Source organism: Bubalus bubalis, chromosome 9, assembly GCF_019923935.1.
Source record: "Bubalus bubalis isolate 160015118507 breed Murrah chromosome 9, NDDB_SH_1, whole genome shotgun sequence".
Taxonomy (NCBI): domain Eukaryota; kingdom Metazoa; phylum Chordata; class Mammalia; order Artiodactyla; family Bovidae; genus Bubalus; species Bubalus bubalis.
The window spans coordinates 96,004,142-96,019,154 of record NC_059165.1 but is presented as its reverse complement, the minus strand read 5'-3'; the positions used below and the strand labels follow the sequence as shown (position 1 = coordinate 96,019,154).

Below are 15,013 nucleotides of genomic sequence, written 5' to 3'. Positions count from 1 at the left end.
CACACCAGGCCTCCCTGTCCATCACCAACTCCCAGAGTTTACTCAAACTCATGCCCATTGAGTCAGTGATGCCATCCAACCATCTCATCCTTTGTTGTCCCCTTCTCCTCCCGCCTTCAATCTTTCCTAGCATCAGGGTCTTTTCAAATGACTCAGCTCTTCGCATCAGGTGGCCAAAGTATCGGACTTTTTTTCAATGAATAAATTTTTAAAAGAACAAGGAGACTATGTACTGACATGAAATAGCCTCCAAGGTGTACACAAAAAGTGAAGTACATTCCCTACAGTAACTAGCAAGCCTGCTTTTGTGAACAAAGGGATATATGTAAATAAGTATGTAACAATATTTGCTTTTCTCTGCATGAGAAAGGGGAGAAGGCAATGGCACCCCACTCCAGTACTCTTGCCTGGAAAATCCCATGGACGGAGGAGCCTGGTAGGCTGTAGTCCATGGGGTCGCACAGGACTGAGCAACTTCACTTTCACTTTTCACTTTCACGCATTGGAGAAGGAAATGGCAACCCACTCTAGTGTTCTTGCCTGGAGAATCCCAGGGATGTGGGAGCCTGGTGGGCTGCCATCTATGGGGTCGCACAGAGTCGGACACGACTGAAGTGACTTAGCAGTAGCAGCAGAAGCAGCATGAGGGAAAAAAAAAAAACACTACAAGGACATAAGAATCTGATAAAACATGTTACTAGGAAGGGCTGAGTTGGAAAGTGGGTGGATGTGTTGGAAACTCTGTGGGGGATGAGGTGGGACTGAGTTTGTTCACCTTTTGTGTTTTGAGTTTTTTTATATACTTGCACATGTGGAATATTAAAAATGCAGAAAAGTGTATAAAATACAAAAGTGCAGTTCAATGAATACTCTTGTATTTACAATCTCCAAAGATCACTATTTTGTATTTTTGTTCCATATGGAGATTTTATATATACAAGTGCTCAGCTCAGCTGTGTTGAATCTGCTACCAAATCATTACCAAGTAATGAAAGATGTCAGGAAATGTCTCAAATATCTGAAAAGGCATTCAACGTCAGTAGCAATCATGGAATGTAAATAAAAGCCAATGGACAGACCATTTCACAGGGACCTTATCGGCAAAATTGAACAGTTCTATAAACATAGTTGACAATTTGATCTCTGGTTCCTCTGCCTTTTCTAAAATCAGTTTGAACATCTGGAAGTTCACGGTTCACGTATTGTTGAAGCCTGGCTTGGAGAATTTTGAGCATTATTTTACTAGCGTGTGAGATGAGTGAAATTGTGCGGTAGTTTGGGCATTCTTTGGCATTGCCTTTCTTTGGGATTGGAATGAAAACTGACCTTTTCCAGTCCCATGGCCACTGCTGAGTTTTCCAAATTTGCTGGCATATTGAGTGCAGCACTTTCACAGCATCATCTTTTAGGATTTGAAATAGCTCAATTGGAATTCCATCACCTCCACCAGCTTTGTTCATAGTGATGCTTCCTAAGGACCACCTGACTTCACATTCCAGGATGTCTGGCTCTAGATGAGTGATCAAACCATCGTGATTATCTGGGTCATGAAGATCTTTTTTGTTCAGTTCTGTGTATTCTTGCCACCTATTCTTAATATCTTCTGCTTCTGTTAGGTCCATACAATTTCTGTCCTTTACTGAGCCCATCTTTGCATGAAGTGTTTCCTTGGTATCTCTAGTTTTCTTGAAGAGATCTCTAGTCTTTCCCACTCTATTGTTTTCCTCTGTTTCTTTGCACTGATCACTGAGGAAGGCTGTCTTATCTCTCCTTGCTATTCTTTGGAACTCTGCATTCAAATGGGTATATCTTTCCTTTTCTCCTTTGCTTTTTGCTTCTCTTCTTTTCACAGCTATTTGTAAGGCCTCCTCAGACAGCCATTTTGCTTTTTTGCATTTCTTTTTCTTGGGGATGGTCTTGATCCCTGTCTCCTGTACAATGTCACAAACCTCTGTCCATAGTTCATCAGGCACTCTATCAGATTTAGTCCCTTAAATCTATTTCTCACTTCCACTGTATAATTGTAAGGGATTTGAACTTCCAGATGTTCAAGCTGGTTTGAGAAAAGGCAGAGGAACCAGAGATCAAATTGCCAACATCTGCTGGATCATGGAAAAAGCAAGAGAGTTCCAGAAAAACATCTATTTCTGCTTTATTGACTTTGCCAAAGCCTTTAACTGTGTGGATCACAATAAACTGTGGAAAATTCTGAAAGAGATGGGAATACCAGACCACCTGACCTGCCTCTTGAGAAATCTGTATGCAGGTCAGAAAGCAACAGTTAGAACAACATGGAACAAGAGACTGGTTCTATATAGGGAAAGGAGTACATGAAGGCTGTATATTGTCACCCTGCTTATTTAACTTATATGCAGAGTACATCATGAGAAATGCTGGGCTAGATGAAGCACAAGCGGGAATCAAGATTGCCAGGAGAAATATCAATAACCTCAGATATGCTGATGACACCACCCTTATGGCAAAAAGTGAAGAACTAAAGAGCCTCTTGATGAAAGTGAAAGAGGAGAGTGAAAAAGTTGGCTTAAAGCTCATCATTCAGAAAACTAAGCTCATGGCAACTAGTCCCATCACTTCATGGGAAATAGATGGGGAAACAGTGGCGGACTATTTTTTTGGGCTCCAAAATCACTGCAGATGGTGATTACAGCCATGAAATTAAAAGACGCTTATTCCTTGGAAGGAAAGTTATGACCAACCTAGACAGCATATTAAAAAGCAAAGACATTACTTTGCCAAAAAAGGTCCGACTAATCAAGGCTATGGTTTTTCCAGAAATCATGTATGGATGTGAGAGTTGGAATATAAAGAAACTGAGTGCCAAAGAATTGATGCTTTTGAACTGTGGTGTTGGAGAAGACTCTTCAGAGTCCCTTGGACTGCAAAGAGATCAAATCAGTCAATCCTAAAGGAAATCAATCTTGAATATTCATTGGAAGGACTGATGTTGAAGCTGAAACTCCAATCCTTTGTGCTGGGGTCCAGCCCCAGCAGGATCCTAGGGTACCCTTAGGAAAGATGGCGTTGGCGAGAGAGAGATGACAAGGGTCTTATAATGGATTGAAACCTGATAGTCCGGGGTCAAACAATAAGAGAATAAAGGAGAAAGAATAAAGAGAAGACAAAGAGGTTTGATCTTCCTTGATTAACACAGAAAGCCAATAAAGCTCTTGTGTTCTAAGGAGTCATCCTGAAAGAAGAACAGAGAGAGAAAAGGAGGGGAAAAGAAAAAAAGAATGACACAGGGAGACCAAGCTTCAGTGAGCGAGGCCCATACTTTATTTTCAAAAGGAACTTTTTTACCTTGACTTGTACATAGAGGGAAATGAAAGATGCAAAGTCATACAGAGTCAGCCTAAACATTACATCTGTTTTGTCTTTATCAAAACCAGGATTTTTTCTGCATACCTTTCCCATAAACAATGTTGTGTACAATATCTTCTGGCCTTGGAGGCCTGTGGACATTTTATGACCCTTTTTTGATAAAGGCTGTTCAACCAGAAAACTTATTTTCCCTTGAAGTGTTTTTTCTTTATATTTCTAATCTATGTCAGCCTCAGAAAGTGCTAAACAGAGTTACATTCTCATAGAGCAAAGGTGCAGTAAGTTACAACAAAGAAAGAACCAATTAGCTCAAAGGTCTGATGTGGTTAATTTCAAGGCTGCTGCTTGTTTTTCTTACATTCCAACTATGTTAACTAATGCACTCCCAGGTGCACAATGGATAAGGGATATGGGAACTTGGCAGCAAGCATTGGCCCAATAATGAAGCCCTTTACCAGTACTATCTATTTTAATAATTTTTCATCCCTTAAAGGACTCTATGCTCATTAGGACTTTTAGAATGTTTTGGCTTCCCATGCCTTTCAAGGTTGGGGAGTTGTGAACAATCATGTGTGTTAATTGTAAGACTATGGATAAATGTGTCAGGCAAGCTAGAAAGCCATCAGAGGGGTTTGAATTGAAACACTCCTATCATGCCCAGGAGACTTTTTAATTAGAGCCCTAAGTTGACTTTTTCCAGAGAAAGGTGGTCGGGGATAGCCCCCTGTTAATGTCAGAAGAGTTGGTGAAAGGCACAAAATAGTAAGACAGACAGATTCTGGTTTGGGGGTAGATGCTCGAGCAGATTCAGGTGGTCCCTTGAGGCCTGATCTGCCTTTGCCTGTCAGGTCTCTCCCGCATGACCTTTGTCATGGGTGGGATCTCCCCTGGTGGCTCCCGGCACCTTTGGCCACCTGATGTGAAGAGCTGACTCATTTGAAAAGATCCTGATGCTGGGAAAGATTGAAGGCAGGAGGAGAAGGGGACAATAGATGTGGTATAATATGATTTTATTAGTGGAACAGACAGCAATTTCTCCCATACCTCCTTGGAGCTACTGAGTTCTTCAAAAACTATTATGAAACTTATATTTGAGTGAGTTGTTAGAGTTTTGAAATTTTAGACAATTCCATGGGTCAGTGATCCATGACTAGTGGAAAAGGATAATTCAAAAACATCATCAGTCTAGTATGAAAGAGTCCAGAAGATTAAAAAAAGAATCATTAGTATACCGAGATGAAATCAACTCCAAACAAAACAACTGCAAAAATAAAGTATATATTTTCTTTTATCATGTTGTAAAATATGTCTGTAAGTATACATAAGAATGAATACTAAACATCACTTAATATTAAGAGGTTAAAAAACATTAAGAAGTTAACACTATTACATGGGACAGGCATGGGAAAGATAATTCACAGTATACATTTTATTCAGATTTTTTGAATGATGTATTATCTATTTTAAAAACTTAAATAAATATACTTTAAATAAAATGGAATCATAAGTCAAGTTTATTAAATTCTCGACTCATTGGAAAAGACCCTGATGCTGGGAAAGATTAAGGACAGGAGGAGAAGGGGACGACAAAGGACGAGATGGTTGGATGGGGAAGTAAATAGGTTCCATGTAACACAACTAAGAATTTGCATGCCATAACTAAGGCTCCTGCATGCTGCAACGAAGATCGAAGACCCTGCATGCCGCAACTAAGTCCCAGAGTAGCCAAATAAATAGATCAATGTTTGGGAAAAAAAAAAAAAAGTGGGCATTGTCAATGTACAGAAGTCTTTAAAAACATAATATGACTTACAGGCTATGTGATATACACTCATTAGTGATGGAAGGTTCTTTTTAAAATTTTTTTGCTTATCTAGCTGCAGGGTCTTAGTAGCAGCATGTGGGATCTTTTTAATCGAGGCTTGCTGGTTCTAGTTCCCTGACCAGGGATAGAACCCGCGCCTCCTGCATTGGGAGCCTGGAAGTCTTAACCACTGGACCACCACTGCCGGGAGCCAGCACAGGAGTTCCCACCCATGACAAGGTCATGCAGGAGAGGCCTAAACCAGAATCTGTCTGTTTTACTATTTCATGACTTTCACCAACTCCTCTGATATTTACGGGGGGCTATCGCCGACCACCTTTCTCTGTAAGAAAATCAACTTAGAGCTCTAGTTAATAAGTCTCCAGAGTATAATAGGTGTGTTCCAATTCAAATCCCTCAGATAGCTCTCTAACTTGCCTGACAGGTTTCCGGACTCTTACAGCTACACATGTGATTGTTCACAGCCTCCCAACCAGAGAAGCACAGGAAGCTTAAGATATTCTAACAATGCAGAGCTTCTAGGGGAGTTAATATTGTTAAAATACAACTAAGTAGAGGATTTCTTTGTTGAGCTAATGCTTGCTGCCAAGTTTCCATATCCCTTACCCACTCACTGTGTCCCTGGGAGTGTATTGATTAATATAGCTGGTATATAGAAAACAAGTAGTAGCTTTAATGTTAACAACCTTAGACCCTTGAGCTAATAAATTCTTCCCTTGATTATCCCCACTGCACCTTTTGCCCTATAGGAATGCAACTCTATCTAGTGCTTTCAGGGAGTGGCGCCAAACTTTAAGAAAAATCACCTTTGGAGAAAGTAAGTTTTTCTGGTTGACTAACCTTTATCAGAAGAAGAATGTTAGCAGGTCTCCTGACCAGAAGATGATGTAAATCACCTAAAGCCTTTGTATATGATAGGTTTGCAGAAAGAAAGCCTGGTTTCGATAAGGGTCAAGGACTGCTGACCTTGCATGACTTTGCACCCCCTATTATCTTCTACATACAACTTAGGGTATAAAAGCTCCTTCTGAAAATAAAGCTATGGGCCTCTCTCACTGAAGCTTGGTCTCCCCGTGTCATTCTTTCTCTCTCTCTCTCTCTCGCTGACGCCGACGCCGTCTCTCCTGAGGGTACCCCTGGATCCTGCTGGGGCTGGACCCCAGTAAGTGGCACCTGAACAGGGTCCCGAAGGTAAGTCTCCCCCATTGTGCAGTTTTTCGGGGCGGCTAGGACCCCACTCAGGGTGCCGCGGACCCCCCTGCATAAGATAGGTAGGGTGAGTAGGAGTGGGTAGTGTTGAATCTTTCCTTGCAGACAGAAATCTCTGACATGGGTAACAAGGAGTCAAAAGAACAACAACTCTTTATAGGAGTAATCTTGCAATTGTTAAACAAAAGAGGAATTAAGGTTAAAAAGGCTAGTGTTCAATCCTTTTTTACATTTGTACAAGAACAGTGTCCTTGGTTTCCAGAAGAGGGCACTGTTAACTCAGATACATGGGAAAAGGTAGGGAAACAGTTAAAAACTTATTACACTCTGCATGGTCCGGAAAGGGTGCCCACTGATACCTTTCCCTTATGGAATATGATTAGAGATGCTTTAGACCCTGCTCATGAATCTGAACGAGTGCCTATTAAGGAGGAAAGTGAGGAGGAAGAGTCCAAGCCTAGCTATCGGCAGTTAAGAAGTATGCTGGCTGCCATGAACACCAATAGTCATTTAGAAAGCGGGGATGAAAAGGAGGAACAGCTTTCGCCCCAAGATGAAAAAGATTTAGAAGAAGCAGCAGCTCGCTATCATTCTGATGAAGATTGGTCTTTTTCAGCTAAAGATGCTCCTAAGAGCTTGAGAGAAACATCCCCAATCAGACCATTCGTAAGATCCAAACAGCAAACAGTTAAATCTCCAGAACAGGAAAAGAGAAACATGGGATGCTCCCATCCCCCCATACCTCCTCCTCCTTATGAGGGGAAGGGGCCTCCGCTAGGAGTTTCTCAGAGAAGGGTTTTTTCTAGTCCCGAAGATGAATTTGGTCCCCACCTTGAGGCTTGTTTTTCTGTAATTTTTGAGGAAAGGGATGGGAGAGACGTCCCCTCCTGGGAACCCCTTTCAATGAAACTGATTAAAGAACTCAAACAGGCTTGTGCTTTATACGGGGCTACAGCTCCATACACCCTTACATTGTTAGACGCCTTAGCGGCCAGATGGATGATCCCACATGACTGGAAAACAGTCACTAAGGCTTGTCTGTCTGGAGGACATATCTACTCTAGAGAGCTGAATATGAGGACCTCACCCGAAAGCAGGCTAGTGCTAACCGCAGATATGGCCCGAGGCACACTGTACAAGAAATGTTGGAGGGAATTAATGAATTTGATACAATTAGAGATCAGATGGGTCTAGACAGAGAGGCTTTAGACCAGGTAACAGCCTGCGCCCTTGGGGCCTGGCGATCATTGCCTCAAGGGAAAGAATCAACCTCTTCCTTTTCTAACATTAAACAAAAACCAGAAGAGCCATATGAGGACTTTGTATCACGACTTCTAGAGGGAATTCACAGGGTAATTCCTAGTGATGAGGCAGCTGGAATATTGGTAAAACAACTGGCATTTGAAAATGCTAATTCTACCTGCCAGGCCATCCTACGTCCTATAAAAAAATCTGGGGAGATAGGAGATTACATCAAGCAATGCGCAGATGTAGGACCAGCAATGATGCGGAGCATGGCCATAGCTGCAGCCATAAAAGGAAGTTCTTATCAACAGACGGTTCAATCCTTGTTTGCAGGCAGGAATAATCCGTCAAAGAGTTATTTAAATAATCAAGGACAGAATACTAACCTGTCCAAAGCCTGCTTTTCTTGTGGCCGGGAGGGGCACTTTATCTGTGCTTGCCCCCAAAAAACAGCTGGTTCTTCTCTGCCAAATCCTGCCTCCCTGGCTGTGACTCCTAATCTCCCTAAGACTCCTTGCCTTCGTTGTCAGAAGGGATATCACTGGACAAAGGACTGCAGATCAAAATTCCATAAAAACGGAACCTTGCTAGTTCCTGACCAGCAGTAGGGAAACGGGTTGAGGGGCCAGCCTCAGGCCCCGACAACGATTGGGGCAACGACGCTGAACCCATTCATACCCTTCGTCCCATCGCAGAACTCATCAGAGCAACCCCAGGCAGCGCAGGACTGGACCTCAGTTCCACCACCTCAACAATATTAACACCAGATAGTCCTACTATAAAAATCCCTACAGGGGTTAAAGGTCCATTACCAACAGGCCTGGTGGGAATTATATTAGGCAGAAGCTCCTTAGCTATGCAAGGTCTTACAATTATCCCCAGAGTGATTGATTCAGATTATACAGGAGAAATTCAGATAATGATTTCACCCCCAACTAAAACTACACAAATTCATCGGGGACAAAGAACAGCTCAACTTTTACTTTTGCCCTACTACACTGCCATAGGACACACCGCTACTCAAAGTGAGAGACAGGAAAAAGGATTTGGATCCAGTGATATGGTCTTTTGGATAACAGAAATTACTCAGAAACGCCCCATGAAAAATATCCTGGTCAGTGGCAAGTCTATTGTGGGGCTTTTAGACACAGGAGCAGATGTCTCCTGCATTGCTGGGAAAGACTGGCCCAGCTCCTGGCCAACCCATACTACTGAAAATGAGCTGTGGGATTAGGGAGAGCCCCTGCAGTAGTTAAGAGTGCGAAAATATTAGATTGGCGGTTTGAGGATAACTGTGGAACTTTCCAACCCTATGTAGTTCCTTCGCTCCCCTTTACCCTATGGGGGAGGGACGTGCTGTCTCAAATGGGAGTGCTGCTTTTTAGCCCCGATGACAAAGTGACCTCCCAAATGCTCCATATGGGCTATGATCCATCAAAAGGATTAGGCAAATAACAGACAGGAATAATTGAGCCAATCTGCCCAACTCCTCGACAGCAACGTACTGGATTAGGGTATCCAAATTTATAATGGAGGCCATTGTTTTTGCTGCCAACCCTATCACATGGAAATCTCAAGATCCAGTGTGGGTAGAACAGTGGCCTCTACCTAAAGAAAAATTATTGGCAGCTAAGACTTTAGTTTTTGAGCAGTTGCAATTAGGACACATTGAGCCCTCTAATAGTCCGTGGAATACTCCCATTTTTGTTATTAAGAGAAAATCTGGTAAGTGGCAACTCTTACAAGATTTGAGAGCCATTAATGCCACTATGGAAGATATGGGGGCCTTACAACCCGGGCTCCCTTCCCCGGTAGCTATTCCCAAAGGATATAATTGTTATTGATTTACAGGATTGTTTCTTTACCATTCCCTTAAATACCAAAGATAAAAAGCGATTTGCCTTTAGTCTCCCTTCAGAAATTTTTAAACAGCCTTATTTGAGATTTCAATGGAAAGTGTTACCCCAGGGAATGAAAAATAGCCCTACCTTATGTCAAAAATTTGTTAATGCTGCTCTAGAAGATATTAGGGCTAAATATGAACAAGTGTACATGATCCATTACATGGATGATATCCTCATAGCTCACCCAGATAGGGCCCAACTGCAAGCTGTTCTTCACGAATTAACTCAGGCATTACTGGCTAGAGGCTTGAAAGTTGTCCCGGAAAAAATTCAAACCAATCCACCCATAACTTATTTAGGAAGAGTTGTAAATTCAGAAACAGTAACTCATGCCCCACTAAAATTAAGAAAGGACCATCTTGTTACTCTGAATGAATATCAAAAACTTTTAGGTGATATTAATTGGATAAGGCCCTATTTAAAACTAACCACTTCTGAGCTGAAGCCTCTTTTCAACATTCTGCGTGGGGATCCTGATCCAACTTCAAAAAGGCAATTAACTGTTGAGGCCCAGGAGGCCCTACACAAAGTAGAAAAGGCTTTATCTGATAGTTATGTGAAAAGAATTGAACTGACAACTGTCTGGCAATTCCTTTGCCTGGCTACCCCAACTGCACCTACGAGGATTTTATGGCAAAACGGCCCCCTAGAGTGGGTCCATCTTCCTGCTCAAGCTAAAAAGGTAGTGGCTTCTTATCCAGGGCTGATAGCTAAGTTGATATTAAAAGGAAGAAAGTGGAACATTGAATTATTTGGTAAAGAGCCATCAGAAATTGTAATTCCATATAACAAAGAACAGCTTGACGCTCTTCTAATGTTTGATGAAAATTGGCAGATTGCTATAGGAAACTATTTTGGTCAAATTCTGCATCATTTACCCTCACATGCTTTGTTAAACTTTATATCTAGACACCCAGTTATTTTTCCTGTTAGGTGCAAACAATTCCCCATTCCAGATGCTCAAATGGCCTTTACTGACGGGTCAGCTAATGGCAGAGCTTCTATAGTTAAAAGAAATCAGCATAAGGTTTTACAAACACAAGAAACTTCAGCTCAAAGAGCTGAACTCATAGCTGTTATAGAGGCCTTTGTTATGTTCGCAGAGGAGGAATTTAACCTTTACTCTGACTCTCAGTATGTGGTCAGGCTGTTTCTGCACATTAAGACTGCAGTTTTACCTGAAAACAAAACCACAATATTTCACTTGTTAACTAAACTGCAGCAACAAATTTGGAAAGGAAACTGAGCATTTTTTATTGGCCACATTCAAGCTCATTCTGGACTGCCCAGACGGACCTTTAAATGTCTTAAATGATCTGGCAGATTCACTAACCAAGGTTACAGTGGCCTCTGCTTTTGAAGAAGCCCGAGCCTCTCATTCACTCCATCATCAAAATGCTACTGCATTAAGATATAAATTTCAGATTCCTCAAGAATCTGCTCGAGAGATTGTTCATTCCTGTTCACATTGTCCCACTACTATAAATAATTTACCTATGGGAGCTAACCCTCGCGGTGTCAGACCTAATATACTCTGGCAGATGGATGTAACTCATGTCTCCTCATTTGGAAAATTGTCTTTTGTTCATGTAACTGTAAATACTTTTTCTCATGTCATTATTGCAACTGCTCGCACTGGAGAGACATATAAGGATGTAGTATGACATCTCTTTACTTGTTTTTCATATTTAGGTCTACCAAAAGCTTTAAAAACTGATAATGCCCCTACTTACACTTCTAAGTCTTTCCAAGAATTTTGTATAAAGTTTCAAATAAAACATAACACAGGCATCCCCTATAATCCACAGGGACAAGCTATAGTAGAAAGAACACATCAAACATTAAAAATACAAATTCAAAAATTACAGGAAGGGGAATTTAAACATAGTTCCCCCCATCAGATCTGCAGCATGCTCTTTGTAATAAATAACCTGAATGTTGATTCATCCGGAGCCATTGGTGCCCAGAACGACAGAATATAAAGCCGTTGGTGAAGTGGAAGGACCTCCTCTCTGGACAATGGAGGGGTCCCGACCCATTATTAACTAGCGGCCGAGGATATGCTTGTGTTTTTCCACAGGACGCAGATTCTCCAATTTGGATCCTGGACAGACTGATTCGTCATGTCGCAGCCCCCCAGGCACCTGGTCCCCCCATTGCCTCGACCACAAAAAAGGAAGGGACCTCCTCTACCTCCACTCCCTCCGCCGATACGGGAAGTCCAGCTGACCTCGAGACAGATGACACCAGAGATCCCGGATGAACAGAAAGAGGAACCACCCACCAGACAGATGTCACAACTCCGTCTAAAAGATATTGTCCCCCCCTAATTCTTTACCCCGCAGGAGACCACCAGGACGCCCAGCTCGTGCAACTCAACAAGCCTCCATACCTACCTGGGGACAGATTAAGATGCTCTGTCACCAGGCACAAGGGGTAGCTTCCCTGCAGGGCTCTCCAGCCTCTCCTGAGAGAGTGTTTATTGCTCTGCTTGCCTTACTATCTTGCCAGGTAAGCGCCTCCTCCCCCTCGCTCCAGAAAAGTATTGGGCATACTTCCCAGATCCTCCTTTCAAGTAGTTACTTGGAACAGTGACCCTATATGGGTCCACACAAACCAGCCTCAGTTATTGGGAGGATCATACGCTTCCGATACAAAGGATAAATACCCTATTAATTTCAATTATACCTTTAAGGGATTAACAGACGATCTTCCTGTTTGTTTCAACTTCCCCTTTGATAATACAGGAAGCTTTATTACTCCTACCAAAGAAGGATGTATTGGAGCCTCTAAAAAAGCAATTCTGACAGATTCCCCATCCTCAAATTACCGGTCAGTTTGGATATTACTGGCTCGTATGCCCAGGATCCTTGACCCCTACAAATCCCTGCTTTCCAAATCTCCACCAAAATATCCAAATTGTCATAATGCTGCCCCTTCAGATGTCGTATGGAACACCATAGATGGTCGTTCCGGGTATCCAATTTGGAAATCTTGTACTTATAATTCTAGAATTGATTACAGAATACCAGGAGGAGGAAATTATACCATTCAGGACTGGAGCAACCCGGATCCAGGTCAGGATCCAACGACCGATGATGCATTTAACGGTAGATTTGACAATTGGAAAGAAAATCCAGTTCCTTGGCCATTATGCGCCACTAGATGGCATCATAATCAATTTGTTCCTCCTATGCTGTCTTATGCGGCTAAGGGCAGAACTTTTTGACAACCAGAAATTTGGAGGGCCCTTACTGCCACTGCCCCTATTACCTTAACCCAGCCAGAAAATATTTCTACTTATTCTATTTTAGCTTGTCTACCCTCGCCTTATGTTTTTCTCTTCTCTAATGATTCCAAAAGACTTAATATACAAATGAATTATTCAGGTGGACCTCATGTAGTGTCTTGTGAACAATGTATGCTCTCATCTTGTTTGACCCCCCAATATAATGTTTGCTCTTTTGTGGTGTTGCAACGTCCACCCTATCTTATGGTGCCTGAAACTGTAACCACACATTGATATAATTATGGTCTTGCTGTATTACAACAACTACAGGATTTAATGCGATCACAGTGGTTTGTGGGCCTACTGATCCTGGGAATAGCAGCTTTGATAACTGCAATTACTTCTGTTACTGTGGCAGCAATATCATTAACTCAACAAGTATATACTGCTCAATGTGTTGATACTATGTCCAAAAATGTTTCTTTAACATTGGCAACACAGGAAGCTATAGACAGGAAACTAGAAATGAGGATAGACGCCCTAGAAGAAAGCAATAATACATACTGGAACTGAATTACAGGCATTAAAAGTGAAATTGGCACTGTCCTGTCATGCCAACTACCGGTGGATATGTGTAACACCCTTGAAAGTAAACGAGACAGATTATGACTGGGAAAAGATTAAAAATCATATTTCAGATGTCTGGAACAGCTCCAATATTAGTTTAGATTTAGGGAAACTTCACAATCAGATAAAGACCATGGAACACTCCTGATTAGATTTTACTGCCGCAGGAGTAGCAAGTGACTTTTTCCATACATTCTCTAACTTTATTTCAGGAAAGAACATTCTGTCTACTATTTTTAGCTATGCTGCTGTGGCCGCTGTAATTCTGCTTTTCATAATTATTCTTCCTTGTATTGTCAGAATTCTTTGACAGAGCACTCAGAAGCTTGCGACTGAATTACATCTGGCTGTCTTAAGAAACAAAAAAGGGGGAGATGCCAGGAGCCAGCACGGGAATTCCCACCCATGACAAGGTCATGCGGAAGAGGCCTGATGGGCAAGGCGAGTCAGACCTCGAGGGGCCCCCCTGGACCTGCCTGAGCGTCTACCCCAAAACCAGAATCTGTTTGTTTTACTATTTTACGACTTTCACCAACTCCTCTGACATTTATGGGGGGCTATCCCTGACCACCTTTCTCTGTAAGAAAATCAACTTAGAGCTCTAGTTAATAAGTCTCCAGGGTATAATAGGTGTGTTCCAATTCAGATCCCTCAGATAGCTCTCTAACTTGCCTGATAGGTTTCTGGACTCTTACAGCTACACATGTGATTGTTCACAGCCTCCCAACCAGAGAAGCACAGGAAGCTTAAGATATTCTAACAATGCAGAGCTTCTAGGGGAGTTAATATTGTTAAAATACAACTAAGTAGAGGATTTCTTTGTTGAGCTAATGCTTGCTGCCAAGTTTCCATATCCCTTACCCACTCACTGTGTCCCTGGGAGTGTATTGATTAATATAGTTGGTATATAGAAAATAAGTAGAAGCTTTAATGTTAACAACCTTAGACCCTTGAGTTAATAAATTCTCCCCTTGATTATCCCCACTGCACCTTTTGCCCTATAGGAATGCAACTCTATCTAGTGCTTTCAGGGAGTGGCACCAAACTTTAAGAAAAATCACCTTTGGAGAAAATAAGTTTTTCTGGTTGACTAACCTTTATCAGAAGAAGAATGTTAGCAGGTCTCCTGACCAGAAGATGATGTAAATCACCTAAAGCCTTTGTATATGATAGGTTTGCAGAAAGAAAGCCTGGTTTCGATAAGGGTCAAGGACTGCTGACCTTGCATGACTTTGCACCCCCTATTATCTTCTACATACAACTTAGGGTATAAAAGCTCCTTCTGAAAATAAAGCTATGGGCCTCTCTCACTGAAGCTTGGTCTCCCCGTGTCATTCTTTCTCTCTCTCTCTCTCTCTCTCGCTGACGCCAACACTGTCTCTCCTGAGGGTACCCCTGGATCCTGCTGGGGCTGGACTCCAGCACACCACAGAAGTCCCTGGAAGTTTCTTAAGATTGGAAGTCATCCCTGGGGGCTCAGTGGTAAAGAATCTCCCTGTTAATGCAGGACATACAGGTTTGATCCCTGATCCAGGAGGATCCCACATGCCATGGAGCAAAAAACCCATGGGCCACAACTATTGAGCCTGTGCTCTAGAGCCCTAAAGCTGCAGCTACTAAAGTTTGTGCACC

At 42.2% G+C, this 15,013-nt stretch overlaps 1 long non-coding RNA gene across 1 annotated transcript; it reads left to right on the top strand.

Moving 5' to 3' along the window:
* The first annotated feature begins 5,874 nt into the window (after positions 1 to 5,874).
* LOC123335158 lies at positions 5,875 to 14,375 on the top strand. The gene is made up of 3 exons (XR_006553533.2): positions 5,875 to 6,358; positions 11,871 to 12,036; positions 13,682 to 14,375. It is a non-coding gene; the product is annotated as an uncharacterized LOC123335158 (long non-coding RNA).
* Positions 14,376 to 15,013: the final 638 nt, after the last annotated feature.